The sequence below is a fragment of the Myotis myotis genome, unplaced genomic scaffold, assembly GCF_014108235.1.
Source record: "Myotis myotis isolate mMyoMyo1 unplaced genomic scaffold, mMyoMyo1.p scaffold_m19_p_16, whole genome shotgun sequence".
Classification (NCBI taxonomy): Eukaryota; Metazoa; Chordata; class Mammalia; order Chiroptera; family Vespertilionidae; genus Myotis; species Myotis myotis.
The window spans coordinates 2,188,970-2,205,509 of NW_023416320.1; the positions used below are offsets into that span (position 1 = coordinate 2,188,970).

The following is a 16,540-nucleotide window of genomic DNA, read 5'->3' on the forward strand; positions in this document are numbered from 1 at the left end:
AGACCACGGGCATCTCGTGGGCAGGGCTAGGTTTTGTTTTGGGGGGAAGATCCCCAGCGCCGCTGCACTGGGGCAGTTGCGGGGGCACCTGAGATGTTTGTGGAAAGGGTAAGCCAGTAGCACGCCACTCCCCTGGCCAGGCTGAATCCTCCTCCCGGGCCCCAGGCAACCCCCGTGGGCAGGATGCAAACAGACCACAGAGGCTGAGAGTGGGGATCAGGGAGCTCTGAGCTGCTCTGAGTCCCAGCCCCCAGTCCCCACCGTCTCCGTCTCTGCTCTCAAAGCCCCATCCCCTGCTGCACCCCTAGACTGACCTCCCGCCTCAGGGGCCATGTGGGAGCCCCCGGAAGAAGTTCTTCCAGGGCTCTCTTTGGGCCCAGCATTCAAGAGGAGGTCAAATGAGAACATTAACTGTATGGCCCTGGGCCCGGCAGCCTGGGTGTGGAAGGGACCCTGCTGCTCAGGCCGCGATGCATCCCGGGGAGTCACTCTCTGGGCCCAGCTTCCTCATCTGTAAAGTGAGGGAACAGGGCCTGTTCCATAAGAGAGTCAGCCGTGAGGACTGGCCCTGTCTACTCACAATGAGATCCCCGTCAGCCTCCAGCACGGAGGTCAGGCTTGGTGGGCTTTGTTGGTTTTTCCCCTGCGGGGCTGGACTCCCAACCCTCCCTTCCCCTCAGCTGTCGCTCCGCCCCACCCTCACCCTGCCACACGCCCCCAGGGGTCCCCACCGCTGGATAGTCCACACTGCTGAGTGAAGGGCCTGGGAGAAGATGGTTCTGCCTATCACCTGGGGCCCAGGGTGGGGCTGCCAGACCCCGGCGTTGGTGGCTCCAGTCCCCGCTCCCCCCTGACCCCCTGCAGCCTCAGCCCATTCCGCTGTGAGCTGAGCTTCCAGACACATCTGCAAACCCTGGTCGTGCCGTAGTCCCGGTGGGCAGCGGGATGGACTGTGGGGCAGTGTTTCGCATGCACATACCTCTGGCTTCCATTCCTCCATCACAGGACTTGCACTCTAGGGCTTGAGTCCTGGACAGCCACTTGCAAACGGAGGGCGGGAGAAGGGCAGTGGCTGGGACAAGGAGGAGCCCCAGGAGAGGGGCACGGGACCTGAGGCCGGCTGCTCCCTCACCATGTGGTCTCTCACTCTCCTTTCCCTTAGCACTTGTGTCCCAGAGGCAGCCCAGACTGAGTGATCGCCGTTTTTATTGAGCGTCTACTAGGTGCCAGGCCCCATGCCAGCGGCTCTACACTCACTGCTCTCCGTGCCCTCCACACCCTGTAGAGGAGATACTACTCATCACCACTTACCAGTGCGGAGGCTGGGCCCAGAGCAGGCAGACGCTCTACCCGTGTCCCACCGCTGTCCATGAGGGACCCCACGCCCAGGGGCCCTGCAGCACCCTCTCCCTCCTTCCCTGTGTCACCCTCCCTCCCGGTAGCAGCCCCAGACACTCCTGACTGGCTTGTCCCTCCCTCCTGCATCAGAACAGTTGGCAGAGGTGCCCACCGGCAGCTGGGGAGGAGGGCTGCACACCAGGAAGCCGCCAGCAAGGGCACTGAATCTTCCCTCGGACCCTCCTCCTCGCAGAACCTTCCAAGAGGGCAGGTGCCCAGCACTGTGAGTGCCCGTGTGGGGTCCTCCAGGGAGGACAGAGATGGATGTCTCTGTGAGATGCTCAGGAAATTGTCCCCACCTTCCCACCTGCTGAGCTGCTGGCTGGGGGGGGGGGGGAGGGCGGGGAAGGGGGGTGGCGGCTCCTCTAGGCCTTACTGCAGAGTCTGCTGGCCTTCAGGAGATGGCCATCCTGTGGGCTCTAGCCCTCTGGTCCCTTTGAAGATGGGAAAGTCGGGTTGGAGAAAAGTGGTCGTTTTTCTGCAAGTAGGTCTCCAACTCCAGTCCCTGAGCAGGGAAGAGGCAACACCTACCACCCCCAAGGGCCCTTGCACGGTTTACACTGAAGCGCTGAGTTCATCCTGGGCACCACGGGACTGCACGTAACGCATCCGACGCTCCCTCCTCGCCCTCTGCTGGCATCGTTTATGCTCCCTCCACACTTACCCCGGCGCTGGGCAGCAGGTGCCCTGCCTCCAGGATGTCCTCAGCGCCCGCTCACCTCCACGCCCAGGTCTGTGCTGGGCAGGCGGTCGGTCCGTGGCAAGCTCTCAACTCTCCTTGCGTCCCTCTGTCCCGAAGGCAGTCTCCTCGCAGCACGGCTTCCCGGCTCTCTGAGACAAATGAGTTTGTCATGTAAGACAAGCACCCAAAGATGGCTTGGCCTCGCCTGCAAATCAGTCATCCCTGTGCCGGGAGACACCAAGGATGCTCGCTCAGAGCCCAGGCCCCTGCCAGTTACCGTGGGGAATGCATTGCCCGCCTCCAGCGTGATTGGAAAGGCCTGACGCGTACAGGGAGCAGGGCCCGGGAAACCTCCAAGCGGGGCCTCGGAGGACCAGGGGCCTGTCTGTGGTCCTCTTCTATTCACTCAACCCACCTCCCCAACCCTCCTGCGTTCAGCGAAATGCAGCTGGAAGGGACCGCCCAGATCAGCTAGGTCCCAGGTCACTCGCTTAGAGGTGAGGACACTTGCTCAGAACATCTAAGTGTCCTAAAGGTTAATGAGACCATTGCACACAGGGCACACTCCACCCACGTCTACGTATGGGTGAAGTCGGACCCTGCAGCCCGGGCACATATACCTCAAGACACCTGCCTGTCTGCACCCATGTTCCCTCCACGTCTGTTCCCTCCTCACACTATATGGCCGAGGGAAACCCCAAGACCTTCTAACCCCCCCTCTTCCTTCCCTAGGAAGGGAGCCCTCCTGGTCCCAGCAGCTCCTAAAACCACAGCTATTGCGCACGCACCCCCTCGTGGCCAAGTGTGGAAGTGCATGCCCCCAAAAGTTCCTGTGGAACCAGATTGATAACCCTTGGGTTGGACCTGGTCCCTCGGCCTTGGCGCCTCTCTCAAAGCCTAAGCCTGAAGCCCAGGCCGCCGTGGCTGTGAGTGGCGGCCCTGGAGACAGAATGTGTGGGCTCCGAGCCCAGCTCTGCCATTTTAAACCCTGTGTTCTTGGACTGAGGACTTAAGCTCTTCGTGTCTCCGATTTCTCATCCGCCCGATGAAGGAAAATTGTCCCCACGATGTAAGGTTGTTGTGAGAATTAAATGAGCGACTACATGAACAGGGATTACGCCCTGTTTCCAGCACCGAGACCCAGGCTGCGCGCTCAATACACAGTGAACTCCCTCCAGGGGGAGATCAGCACCGGCAGGGTGGACAGCGCCCTCCCTGGCCTCAGCCAGAAGGGGAGGAATTCCTATGTGGGGGCTCATGAGTGGTGGCTCCCTGTCCTTTGGGGGGAGGGGAGGAGGAAAATCAGCACAGAAGCCAGCACCCCAGAAATCCCTGGGCTCGGATCAGCTACAGGATTGCTTACAACGGTGGCTAAGATCATAACCTACGGAGCCAGCTTCTCTCTGGCTGTGGAGCCTTGAGCTAGTCACTGAACAGCTCTGTGCTTCCGTTTCCTCGCTTGTAAAAACGGGATTCTAGTGGCACCTGTATCACTGAGCTGTTCTGGGGACAGCTCTACCTTTCCAAGGGTCTGGAATTGTGCCTCCCCTCCCTCCCCTCCTTTCTCCCTTCTTCCCTTCTCTCCGTCATTCCTCCTTGTCCAGCTGGCTAGATAAACAAATGACTCATCGCTCTGTGGCCGTGAGTGTGTGGAAAGTCTTCCCATGTAATCAGTTGAAAAGTACATCTTAATCTGCCTACAGAAGCCCCCTGCCCCAGTTCATAGCCAGCTCATTGACTGGGCTGGTCTGTCCTGAGATGGGTGGTTTCCCAGACGAAAGGGAAAGGAAGCTGGTTTGGAGAACCAGTCTCAGCGCTTAGGAAAACACGCCTATAGCTGCGATCTAGAGGATTATCTACAGATATGGTCGGAGAAGGCTTAGGGGGGTGGAGGGGGCTGCAAATACAGGCACTCTTTCCCTGTGCTCATGAGAAGCATCCAGTTTCCGGGGTGTAGCAACTGAGAGTGTGAAAAAGAGTGTTAACTTACTTAATAGTTTGTTACATATCAAGTCTAAAGAGCCAATTATGTAAAAAAAAAAATGTAACGCATCCATTTCAATAACATTAAAATCTATGTAAGCCAAAAAAAAGCATTGGTTGTGTTATATTTTTTTTTATTATTGTAACTTGTATTCGAGAAACTAAAGTTCCACTCTCTCCCTCCATGATGGTCAGACCATTTTTCAGCAAGTCACTCATTTCTCCATTGAGTGCACCATCAAGTACCATGTGCCTTCTTCATCCATTTCTCCATTCAGCACACACCCTCCATCGAGTACCATGTAGGGAGCACGCCATGGAGTACCATGTGCCTTCATCCATTTCTCCATTCAGCACACGCCCTCCATCGAGTACCATGTGGGGAGCACGCCATGGAGTACCATGTGCCTTCATCCATTTCTCCATTCAGCACACGCCCTCCATCGAGTACCATGTAGGGAGCACACCATGTAGTACCATGTGCCTTCATTCATTTCTCCATTCAGCACACGTCATCGAGTACCATGTGGGGAGCACGCCATGGAGTACCATGTGCCTTCATCCATTTCTCCATTCAGCACACGCCCTCCATCGAGTACCATGTAGGGAGCACACCATGGAGTACCATGTGCCTTCATTCATTTCTCCATTCAGCACACGTCATCGAGTACCATGTGGGGAGCACGCCATGGAGTACCATGTGCCTTCATCCATTTCTCCATTCAGCACACACCATCCATCGAGTACCATGTGGGGAGCACGCCATGGAGTACCATGTGCCTTCATCCATTTCTCCATTCAGCACACGCCCTCCATCGAGTACCATGTGGGGAGCACACCATGGAGTACCATGTGCCTTCATCCATTTCTCCATTCAGCACACACCCTCCATCGAGTACCATGTGGGGAACATGCCATTGAGCACCCTGTGCAGGACTGGGCAGCTACAGCAGGATGGCTACATCCTCACTGAGCCCTGGTCCCACTCCTCCCCTGGGGGAGACAGATAGTAACACCAACATGGAAATTACAAATGGCGGTGCACACTGTGAAGGAAGAAGGGTGAGCAACCCACTGAAATCAGGGGTCAGGAGACTCGCAGCGAGAGGGAGTCACTCTGTCCCGAGTCCCCGTGTGCAGACGGGGAGATGGAGTCCCAGGGTGGGAGACAGATGGCGTTCCAAAGCCCCAGCTTTTGCCACTCGCTCAATGTGTTACTTGCTTAACTGCGTCATCGTCACAAACACGGGCTGAGCTCGGTTATTTCTAAGGTCTTTCTACCTCTAACAGTCCGTTAGCTCATTCAGTTAAATCACTCAAATAGGCACCCTTTGAATATGTCTGTTTTTCCAATTCTGTTATGAATCATTGATGAAAACCAATTGTAATAATTCCATTGGGGGAATTATTTTATCCCCATCCCCCCCCCCCTTTAAAATGTTGTCTCGTTATTTCTGAACACGACTGTTTTTCTTACATAACATAATTTCTCTCTGAAATGGAGCTACGTGTTAACACGTACAGACACAAAACGATTGATTGCAGGCCTGAGAGGGGAAGGGGTAGTCGGGCCAGATGATCCCTGCTTGTTCTAATAGCCATGTAATCAGAATCTACACCCAGAAGACATTTTCTGAAATCGTCTAAAATAACCTATGTTTCATTAGATGGCAGTGTCAACAGAACACAGTCTTGTCACAGAATATGTTCTCTGCAATCTGCAATTAATTAAGCAAAGGGACAAATTGTACTTAAAGGTCTGTTGAAAGGATATCAACACCATTATTTTTCTAATACAAAGTGCTTTTCCCATGATGCATGTGACCCCTCTGTTTCCCCCTCTGGAGTACTTGATTGCAAAGAAATTCTTAAAATAGGCAGAGCCCTCATCACAGAGCATTCGTAATCTCTGGAATGTGTCTCCGGTCCCTGAATTCCATCCACCTCCTTTCGCTGACTGCTCTGAGATTGCGCCCGTGTGGTGTCACGCTGTCTGGCAAAGGCTTTGTGCTAAGTTGAGCAGCTCACCTCTTTCTTCTTCCCTCCCTCTCTTCTTCTTTTCCTTCTATCCCTTCATCCTGCTGTCCCTGTCTCCTTCCCACCTAAAATGTCGAAAGGCCTCAACATTGCCGGCTGAAGTGGAGGTAGGGAACTTGAGGGACCCTGAGCACCCTCACCTGTCCCTCGCCCACTCAGAGCTAGCAAAGCAGCTATAGATTCAGGGCAACTCTGGGGCCCCCACTGACCCCAACAATAGGGCACCCACGGCAGATGGGAGCCTTCCTCACGGTTGCACGGTGCAGGGGACAGTGCGATGCCCTCATGGCTCCAGCTGCGAATTCAATCCACACCTGCTGGCTGACAATTATGGAATCTGAGTCTGGCTCCACTGTGTTGAGCTGGCTGACCAGGAACTATTCATTCAAGTGGGAATAAGGGCTCTGCAGGCCTTCACCCTTCCGCGGTAGAGTGCATTCTCATCTCTGCCGCCAGGGGGAACCCTTGCAAACAGGCTTCCATTGTGTCCACCTCCAATGGCTCCCACCTCCTATGTTTGTTGAATGAACAACTTAACAGAGATGTTTTTGCAAATAAAATACAATTATGTTACTTAAGAATTCCATTTGTCCCAAGCTTTGCAGATGCACAGCTGTCTGAACGGTTGGTGTTTCAATTACATCCCGCTTTCTCTGTTGCGGCCTTTACGAAGTGGACAGCGGCAGGAATAGAAGGAAGCTAATCAGGGTAGAAAGCGAAATAGGATTATCCGAGCAGATGTTGATCTTCGGGGGTAAGATGTGGTTAGCACTACCCAGGACAGGGGAAGAGGCAGCGTGGTCCAGCCAGATGACCAGGTCCTGGGACATGCCCCCAACTTGGAACCTTAGCTCTGTCCCTCACGATCTCTGTGACCTTGGCAAGAATCCGATTCTTCATCTGTTAAGAGAGAAATGCAATGTCCACCTCCGACACGTGAGGATCACGAGCGATGGTGTGCACATGTCAGCGGGCCACTCCGGAGGGTCACTCTAAGTTCAGGTGATGCTCTTGACTTCGAATCTTCGATCGCTGTGCCCATGAGGTGGAGATGGGGGAGTTGCTTTAGGAATCAACTCCCGACTTGGAATCTCAGTGCCTCGTGCGTAGTGGGAGACGGGACGCGACCTGGCTCCCATCCAAACCCCAGGGCCCAGTATTCATCCAGACTCAGTGTGAAGCCCGATCCAAGCTCTGAAACAATATTTAATATCAGCCCCTGGTGCCGTGAGTTCCGCCTAATCCGTTTTCAGATTTGCTGAAGCTTTCTTTCCTATTTTATCAGCAATTATTTCGAATGACATTGGCAGCAGACAATCAGATTACCAAATCGTTGACTCTCACATCCTGGTGGAGGGTGAGAAGCAAATGTGGTTTTGGCCAGTTACCTGTCAGCTACTCGGTGTTGGCTCAGGGAAGAGCAGCTTTGGCCTGGAGAGACGGGGGGAGATCTGAGCTGATGAGCACCGTGGAGTAGAGCTCTTGCTACAGGCATTCTTTCTCTTTGCAAGACAGGACTCAGAGATTTTAGAAATCAGCTCCTTGCCCAGCCGGCATGGCTCAGTGGTTGAGCGGCGACCCATGAACAAGGAGGTCATGGCTTGATTCCTGGCCACAGGCCCGGATTGTAAGCTGGATCCCCAGTCGAGGGCGGGAGGGGAGGTGTAGGAGGCAGCCAATCAATGAGTCTTTCTCATCACTGATGTCTCTGTCTCTCTATCCCTCTCCCTTCCTTTCTCTGAAATCAATACAAATATATTTTTAAAAAGAATGAAATCAGCTCCTTATTGTCTTCACAATGCATATCCCTATTAATCAAACTTCCCACCCTAATAATTTATGTTCCTATACTAAATGCCATGCCTTTAAGATAACACTTGAGCAGGACTTGTCCTCCAAATAATTCTTCAAGGAAAATGAGTATGATGAAAGTTGTGGATGGTAGGGCCAGAGAGAGCTAGACTTAATCCTTCCCCCAGGACAGAGGTGCTTCATGTGGGGGTAAAATGATAAGACATCCTGGCCACTTGTGAGGAAGGCTGAAAGCAGTAGTAACAGACAGGAACAGTCCAGTCATCCCCGATGCTTCCCTCTGTTACAGACACAGCTCGTCTAGTCATCTGTTTGGTAAGGAACGTTTCTGTCAGATCCTAATTAGGGCAGAATGCATTATTCTTCTCAATTTTTTATTTTTATTTTTTTGCCTTTTACCCCCATACATCCTCAACCATCATCTGGGTCTTTGAATGTGAAAACACATGGAACAGATCTGAATTGAATCTTTACTTTTAATAAATCATTATTAACTCAGTGAGACTGGTGGTGGTGTGGGGGGGGGGATATTTGTTAATGCAGCAAATGCTGAGTGATACACTCTGTGCTTGGAGTTGAGGGCTGCACAAATCAGACACTGTTCCCTGTCTCATGCAAGTTCCAATCTGAGGAGGGATACAGCTGTTAGACAAGGAGTTACAATAAACTGTTCAAGGGAAGGGCTTGGGAGCTGGTAGCAGGAGACCTCATCCCTCTTATGGGATCAGTGGCCACAGAGGAGGTCACAGACCTGGGAGGTTTCTGACTTGCCTCAGATCTGGGATGTGGATCTCACTGGAGGTGAAATAATGGCCTCTCAAAGATGCCCATGTCCTAATCCCCCAGAATCTGTGACTATGCATGCTTTACAGAAAGCAGAAATTAAGATTGCAGATAGAATTAAGATTGCTAATCAATGTACCTTAAAAGAAATACATTATCCTGGATTATCTGGTGGGGCCAATGCACTCAGAAGGGTCTTTTAAGTGGAAGAGGGATTGTTAGAGTCAGTCTGATCTCAGAGAGACATCAGAGGATGCTATGCTGCTGGCTTTGAAATTGAGAGAAGTGGCCATAAGCCAAGGAATGCAGCTGATCTGAAAACCAGAGGCAGGGAAATGGAATCTCCCCTCCAGTTCCTGGACGGGATGCAGTCCTGCCAACACCCGGGTTTCCTCCCAGTGAGACCCACGTCAGACCTCTGACCCTCCAGCGCTGAGATAATACATGTGCATTGTTTCCAGCCACTATGGTTGTGGTCATTTGTTCTAGCAGCAATCAGATACCCATACAGACCTGGCTGTCTGTCTCCAGAGCCTCCAGGACCTGGGGAATCACTTCCTGTCTCCTCCACAATGTGCTTTCGTTTGCTCTGGGCCGCTTCAGGGTTCATTTTCATTTCCCTTCAACACCAACCCCGGCATCAGAGCCACTCGGGGCCGAAGCCATAGCCCAGTATGCAGGTTCTGGGGGACTCACGGGGCTGGGGGGCGCAGGGACCCTGGAGATCACCCAGTCCGTGCTCTCATTGGACAGGTGGGCGGCTGACATTTAAAGAGCAACAGGAGAAACTTGCCTCAAGTGCAGAGCCAGGAGGGCGCTGGACGAGACCCAGGCTCCTCCCACCAGATGAGAGGGCCTCCTGGCCGAGGCAACACAAACCAAGTTCATTCCCATCAGCAGCACGCCTTCCCTGTCAATCACAGGCACCAGGACAGTGTCTCTCTGAGGATGGCTGAGTGCTGGGGAGGAAGGCGGGAGGTTCCAAAAACTGCCTCCCTCTGCCCTCTGTCTGAAGGGCTGCACAAGGATCAGTGCCTACAGAGCCTGGACCTGGGGGTACTGGCTTGCAGGCGGTGCTACCTTTATATATATATATTTCAGAGAGGAAGGGAGAGGGAGAGAGAGAGAGAAACATCAATGATGAGAGAGAATCATGGATCGGCTGCCTCCTGCACACCCCACACTGGGGATGGAGCCCGCACCCCAGCATGTGCCCTGACCGGGAATTGAACCGTGACCTTCTGGTTCTGAGGTCGATGTTCAACCACTGAGCCACACCGGCCAGGTCAATGCTACCTTTTATAGAGGAATCCCGGCAGAGGCTGCAGGTGGGGCTGCCTCCATCCATCGGAGCCTCCACAGGCCCTGCAGGACAGCCTTGCGCTGGCGGCTCCCAGGTCCCCTCTGACCTCGGGGACAGTGAGTGTGGGAAAGTCAGGCTCGGACAGTGTTTAAGCCTCGGGATGCCTCTTCCCCTAGACCTGCTCACCCTTTTGCAAACCCGCAGGAGCAGCTTTCCACTTGGCGCGCTGTCCCCGAGCCTCTGTTCCCTCTCCCTCCCAGGCTGAGGGAGATGAACCTGGCTCCCTTCAAAGCGCCCGAGTAGGTGAAGGGCACACAGGAGGGGTGAGCGCATCCGAGAGCAGCCCTCTCTGAGGTTCGGCCTGGCGACCTGGCTGGCCCAGCTCCAGCCAGAGCCCCTGCAGCTCCGGGTCAGCCCGCTGCCTGCCCTGTCCTCACCCACTGCCTGCAACCCCCACCTTCCTCCCGCCAGAAGAAAGGCTCGGTGTGGCCCCGCACTGTGAGGACAGAACCCAGTGGTCATTGTGCCTCGGCTCCAAAGGGCTGTCTCCGAGCCTCTGAAAGGCGTGCAGGCGGCCTGCAGACCTCTGTGATGCTCCCGCAGGAGCAGGGAGCAGTCAGGACCTGGGGAATCTGTGGGGACCAAGCACTGAGCACCTCCTCCACCCCTCCTGGCCCTGGCCACAGCACCCTTTCCCCACATACCTCTACCACCTTTAGGGTGTTCCCCTCACCCCTGGGAGACAAGTTAGGACCTTACTATCTTCTTTTTCTCTAAGAAATTCTTTTGTGGGGTTGAAGGAGGGGGGAGGGGAACGACCCAAGTTGGAAAGAAGGTCACTGTCCCAGCTTTGATTCAGCGTGGCTGCTTGCTGTTCTGTGCTCGGGGCCTCTCCCTACAGGTGACCTTTCCCTCCGTCCTCTCTCACTTTGTCCCCTGCAGGAGGGAAGAGCAGGCAGCGCCAGGGGACCCAGCAGGCTCTGTTCCTTCTTATTCCTGAACAAAATCCCTGCAGCTCTTTTCATATTTGTCCGTTGCACACGGGGAAGGAAATGTGGGTGGGAAGGCATGCGAACAGGGTGCCGTTTCACGGAAAACAGCAAGACTGAGCTCACTCATGACATAGCAAGGGGGTGGGGAACGGGACGCTCCACACACAGGCACAGGTTTGGTCGCTTTGATGAAACCTGTATTATTAGCCATAGACAGTCAGGGTTAATGCAGCAACCCATCTGCTCGGAAGAGGTGTACGTGGTTAGGGAAACAGCAGACAACGCGGGCCACGCGCAGAAGCCCTGCTGGAAGGAAAGCAGGAATCACGGCGCCAAAAGTACTGTCGAGTGTGAAAGCCGACCCGGGAAAATGAAACACTTTGCTTGATTTCCATCGCGTTACCTGTGGAGACATGACGTGCCTGGCATTTCGACCGACATGAAGCCTGGCTTCTCGGCTCAGGCACAGCTCACACTTTCACACTCGGCCTCGCCAGCGATCTCCCCAGCCCTGGCCCGGTTCCCGCGGATGGTGAAGAAACGCAGCCCGAGTCCCACCGCCTTTCTCCCCGCACGTGCCCTGAACTCGAGCGCTCCCTTTTGCTGTTTCTCCTTCCAGGTGCAAGTCGAGTACAGGGATCTGGAAGGCCAGCCCTTACAAGAGAATCCAGCCCTGGCCAGTGTGGCTCAGGGTTCGAGTGTTGCCCTGCATACTGAGGGGTCACAGGTTCAATTCCTGGTCAAGGGCACAGACCTGTGTTGCAGGTTTCATCCCCACCCAGGAGGAGCCACATGCTGAAGGCAACCAATCAATGTCTCTCTCTCATCTCTCTCTCTTCCCCTCCTTCCTCCCTTCCACTCTCTCATATTAATGGGGATATTAATGGGGAAAACATCCTCAGGTGAGGATTAACAACAACAAAGAGAACCAGCACCCTTATGAGCAGGGAGCGTAAGTGGGACCCACAGAGAACCGTGGCCCTCAGTGCCCCTCAATGCTCACGGGACACCTGACACTGTAAGCCACATGGAGAGGGGGACCAGTTCACATTCTGTCTGATGCTAGTGTTTCTGGACAATCACACATTGCCCGGAGCCCGGCTGGCGGGGCTCAGTGGGTGAGCACCGACCTATGCACCAGGAGGTCACCGTTCGATTCCCGGTCAGGGCACAGGCCCGGGGTGCAGACTTGATCCCCGGCGTGGGGCGTGCAGGAGGCAGCCGATCAATGACCTTCTCATCGTTGATGTTTCTCTCTCTCTCCCTCCCTCTCTGAAATCAATAAAATGTTTGTTTTTTTAAAAACATTGCCCGGAATGGTTCACAATTCCTGTTTTAATAGGCTCCCTGGAACCAGTGCGGTTTCTGCAAACAGGAGCCCACACATCTCCGCAGGCAGAGGGCGTGCAGGGCCCTCCCGCCGGAGCGCTGAGGTCAGCACCGTGGGAACAAAGCGGCCGGTCCTTTAGGAGAAACCCCTCGCTGGAGGCGCGCCGTCTCCCTGGCACAAAGGCGCCTTTCTCCGAGCCCGGCAAGCGCCGGCGTGTCCCACGTGACCTCCGCTTTCACCCCATCAAGGTTGTATCTGATCACAGGGTGAGACAGATGAAGGGGACGCTGTTCTGGGCACAGAAGGAAAACAGCAGCGGCCTGGGTCCCTGGCAACAGCGGCTCTTCGCTTTCACTGGCCATGTTTTCAGTACCGCCCCGGGTGGCCCTCCTGCGTCAGCCGAGGAGCCTGTCTGCGATGCATTTCGGGGTTTGGATGAGCCGCCGGAGGCCGACCACAGGGGCGGATGCCGGACTGTGCCGCCGGTCCTTCTGGAAAACGAGGCCATGGGACAGGAAGGAGTCCGGGCAGACACGTGTCCCCACGGCCTCCTGCCGCTCTGGGTCATCGGGTCACCGCAGCCTGCGCTGGCCTGCAGTCCAGACCCCGCAGAAATGCATGTGACTTCCGTGGGAGCCACACACTGTAAAGAACAACACGCGTTTCCTTTTATTCCTTGAGACGGACGCGGGGTGGGAAAGCCTACGACAGAACTGACACTGGTTCATTGTGGTGACATTGGTTCACAAAACCATATGGATTTCAAGGATACAACCTAACAAAACATCATCTGTACATTGCATGGTGCGTCTCTTTCCGTCCCCATTCCCCGCCCTCCTGCGCACCTTACAGGCCATGAACTACAAGGAGGAAGAAGTGTCTCCATTTCAATACCCGGGAAACTCGATGACAGAAAGATAAAGAGACCTAGCCAAGGACTCAGAACTGGGGACAGGATGCAGGCCTAAGTCCCACATCCGCGCCATTTCTGTTACACTAAACGCTGCTCCCTCCCACGGGGCTCAGGGCAGCAAGAACTGCCAGGGCTCTGCCTCCTTCTTAAAAGTGAAGAGTAATCATAAGGACATTTCTCGCACACTTACTATGCCCCAGAGAATGATGTACATTATCTCATTTAACTCTTCAGAGGGCTAATTCGCTCAAATTAATACAAAAAGTATATATAGAAAGCGCGCGCGCGCAAGAATTAGTGAGCAGCAGGGCCAGGTGTGCAAACCCTTTTAAGAAGGAGGCAGAGCCCTGGCAGTTCTTGCTGCCCTGGGCCCTGTGGGAGGGAGCAGCGTTTAGTGTAACAGAAATGGCGCGGATGTGGGACTTAGGCCTGTATCCTGTCCCCAGTTCTGAGTCCTTGGCTAGGTCTCTTTATCTTTCTGTCATCGAGTTTCCCGGGTATTGAAATGGAGACACTTCTTCCTCCTTGTAGTTCATGGCCTGTAAGGTGGGTGGGGGGGGGGGGGGGGGGGGAATGGGGACGGAAAGAGACGCACCATGCAGTGTACAGATGATGTTTTATTAGGTTGTATCCTTGAAATCCGTATGGTTTTGTGAACCAATGTCACCCCAATAAACTCTATTTTAAAAATAAATTTAAAAGATATACAAATAAGCTTAGACTATTATGGGAGAACAAAACAAAATGAAAAGGCATCTAAATGAAATGGGGTGGAGGCGGGGGCGTGGCAGAGTCTTCCCGGGGTGCCCCAAAAGACCTGGATCTCAAAGACGATGGGACAAGTTATAATGCAGCCCCCCACCCCCCAAACTGTGGTTGCGGGAAAAACGGATTATATATGAACGTGCTCGGTAAACAAATGCTCTGTATGAGCATCGCTGCTGCCGGCAGCCCCGCTTAAGGGCGCGCATCGCCCTTGTTCCCGGAGCTCCGTCTGTTTCGGAACAGTCTGCTTCTTTTCTCTGCTGATGCAGAGAAAGCCCGGGCTTCGAACTCTAACCTTGAGCCCTTAAGTGCAGAGGAGGCCGAGGGTGGAGGGTTTACAGAGCGAGGAGCCGGCCGTGGGCACAGCCCTGGGAAGAGCTGCCGTCACAACAAGAAGCCGACTCCCAGGGTCCGAGCCCTCCAGCCCCTCCAGTGTCATCAGGGGGCCTGCTGGCGAGAGGCTCTCACAAAACACACACACGAATAATTGCTGTTAAAAATACGGTGACACAGTAGATGAAGCGCCGAGGGCTATTCCCATGTTTCTCAAGAGGGAGGCCGCTGTGCCCACGGCCACCAAAGCACCTTGGCGAGCAAGGACAGTAAATGCAGGCACAGCCCCAGAAATGCTGTCGGAGCTCACGAAGGCGGAGGGTGACGGTGCACTTACATTCCTTCATGAAATCCTTCCACGCGGGAGAGGGAGAGAATTGGGTCAGCCGGCGGATGCCTCCATCACGCTGCCTAACCCAGACCAGATCGGTCGTCTGAAAAGCAGGGCCGTGTCGTCGTTCTAGTGAACACGGGCGGGCCTCGGGGGAGAGACCTGTCATTTTAGATTCAGCACGAGGCATGTTTTCAATAGAATGCTTACTGGACTGGGGTCAAGAGACCTGAGCTCCGGGCCCACTTTTGTCTGAGTTACTGTGTGGCTCGAGATAGTCACTCAATGTACTTGTCAGGACAATGAACTCTAGATGCTGTAACAAATAAGCCCATAATGTTGACATCCTAACGCATGAGGCGTTGGTTTCTCTCTAACGCAGCCGTGTCGTGTGGCCACAGAGGCTCTGCTCCACGTGGTCATTCAGGGACCCAGGCTAAAGGACACACTGCTTTTTTTAGCACAGGATTCTCAGGGTCAGCCTAGGTATTAACCTCCAACCTGCAGGTGGGAAAGAGAGAAAGAGATGGAGGACCAGCGGAGACAGGGTGGGGCAGGGATAGGAATTCCGCAGTGAAACCTCCCACTCACAACAGGAGAGAAGAGCAGGCACAGAGCAGTTGCTTGCTGACTGCAGCGATGTGGGCATCTCGCGGGCAGGCCCGGAGGCTGCCTTCCCCAGCAAAAGGCAGTGGCCCAGACTTTCGTTAGGCTCTTTGGGCAGAACGAGCAGGCCCGTCTCCCTCAGTGGTCCCGTGTTGCCCTCTGGGAGGCTTTCTCTTGCTCGTTCTCTTTCATGACCGTGCCTGAAGTCGGTCCTGGGAAGGGGCTTTCCGGGGATTTTTTGGAGTCTGCTGTTTGCTGACAGAAGGTCAGAGAGCCAAGGGCTGTTTCAAGGATTTGTTTTAGTCTGAAACTGTGGTATCATTGGTTAGACAATCCGCACAAAACCTTAGTAGACGTTTGATCTTTTTTTCTCCCGGTCAGTTCTATGGGCCAACAGCCATTCCCAAAGATCTCTCCTGGGTGCATTTTTCATACCTGCCTTCTCTCTTTGCTTCCTTGCCCCCATGCCTCCCTCTCTCAATTGCGTGATGCCTATCTGGGTTAGGGTTCCGTGGAAAGACTGCATTCCTAATCTGGTCTCTGTGGCAGGGTTTGCTCATTTAGATACAGGCTCTCAGTCTTACTTTCTGCCATCAGTCTTACTTTCTGCCATCTGGGTCTTGAATCAGTCCGTTTTTCTGATCCTTCAGGGGTCTACATTTCTGGATCTCTCTATTCCCTTTCATTTTCGCTTAGAAACCAGCTAATGGTCCCCTGAGTGCCTCGCGTTTCTGTAAGGCCTTGTCAAACAGCCAGGACTTGCCAAGCGTTCCCAATATTCGATCTTCCGCCGGAGATGAGGCCATTACCACCTTCAAATCGAACCCACACCAGACGCCCTGTTCTCCGTCCGGCCTGTGCTGGAAACTGACGTGTTTCCGAATGCGCTGAGCAGGTCGTGTTTCAGGAAGAGGGAACTCCCTCCAGGTCTTCTGAGCAGGAAGGGGTTGAAGGCGGGCTCGGTCACTGGAGGTGCCAGGAGGACAGGCCCCGGGACCCCCTGCGCCCTCCTCCAAGCCCTCAGTGGGGCAGACAGTCATGAACCTGTAAGAGTATTTATTTATTTACAATTATGATGCATGTTAAATAAGAGGTTCTGGAGAACCCTGAGAGCATACAGATGGGGGACCCAGTACAAGCTCGTGGGTACTGGAGGCCGCAGTTATTGGTGAATGTGGGGAGTTTTCATTTTGGAAAATGAAAGCATTTTGGAGACAAGTATTGGTGATTCTTGCACAAGAATGTGAACGTATACTTAAAAATGGTTACATG

At 54.1% G+C, this 16,540-nt stretch overlaps 1 protein-coding gene across 1 annotated transcript in view; it reads right to left on the reverse strand.

The window, feature by feature from the left end:
• KHDRBS3 (KH RNA binding domain containing, signal transduction associated 3) overlaps positions 1–16,540 on the reverse strand; it is a 276,012-nt gene that overhangs the window by 87,934 nt on the left and 171,538 nt on the right. The window contains exon 6 of the mRNA XM_036337605.1: positions 2,118–2,229. The gene's annotated coding sequence lies outside the window, so the exon portion shown is untranslated. The remainder of the gene's footprint in view (positions 1–2,117; positions 2,230–16,540) is intronic.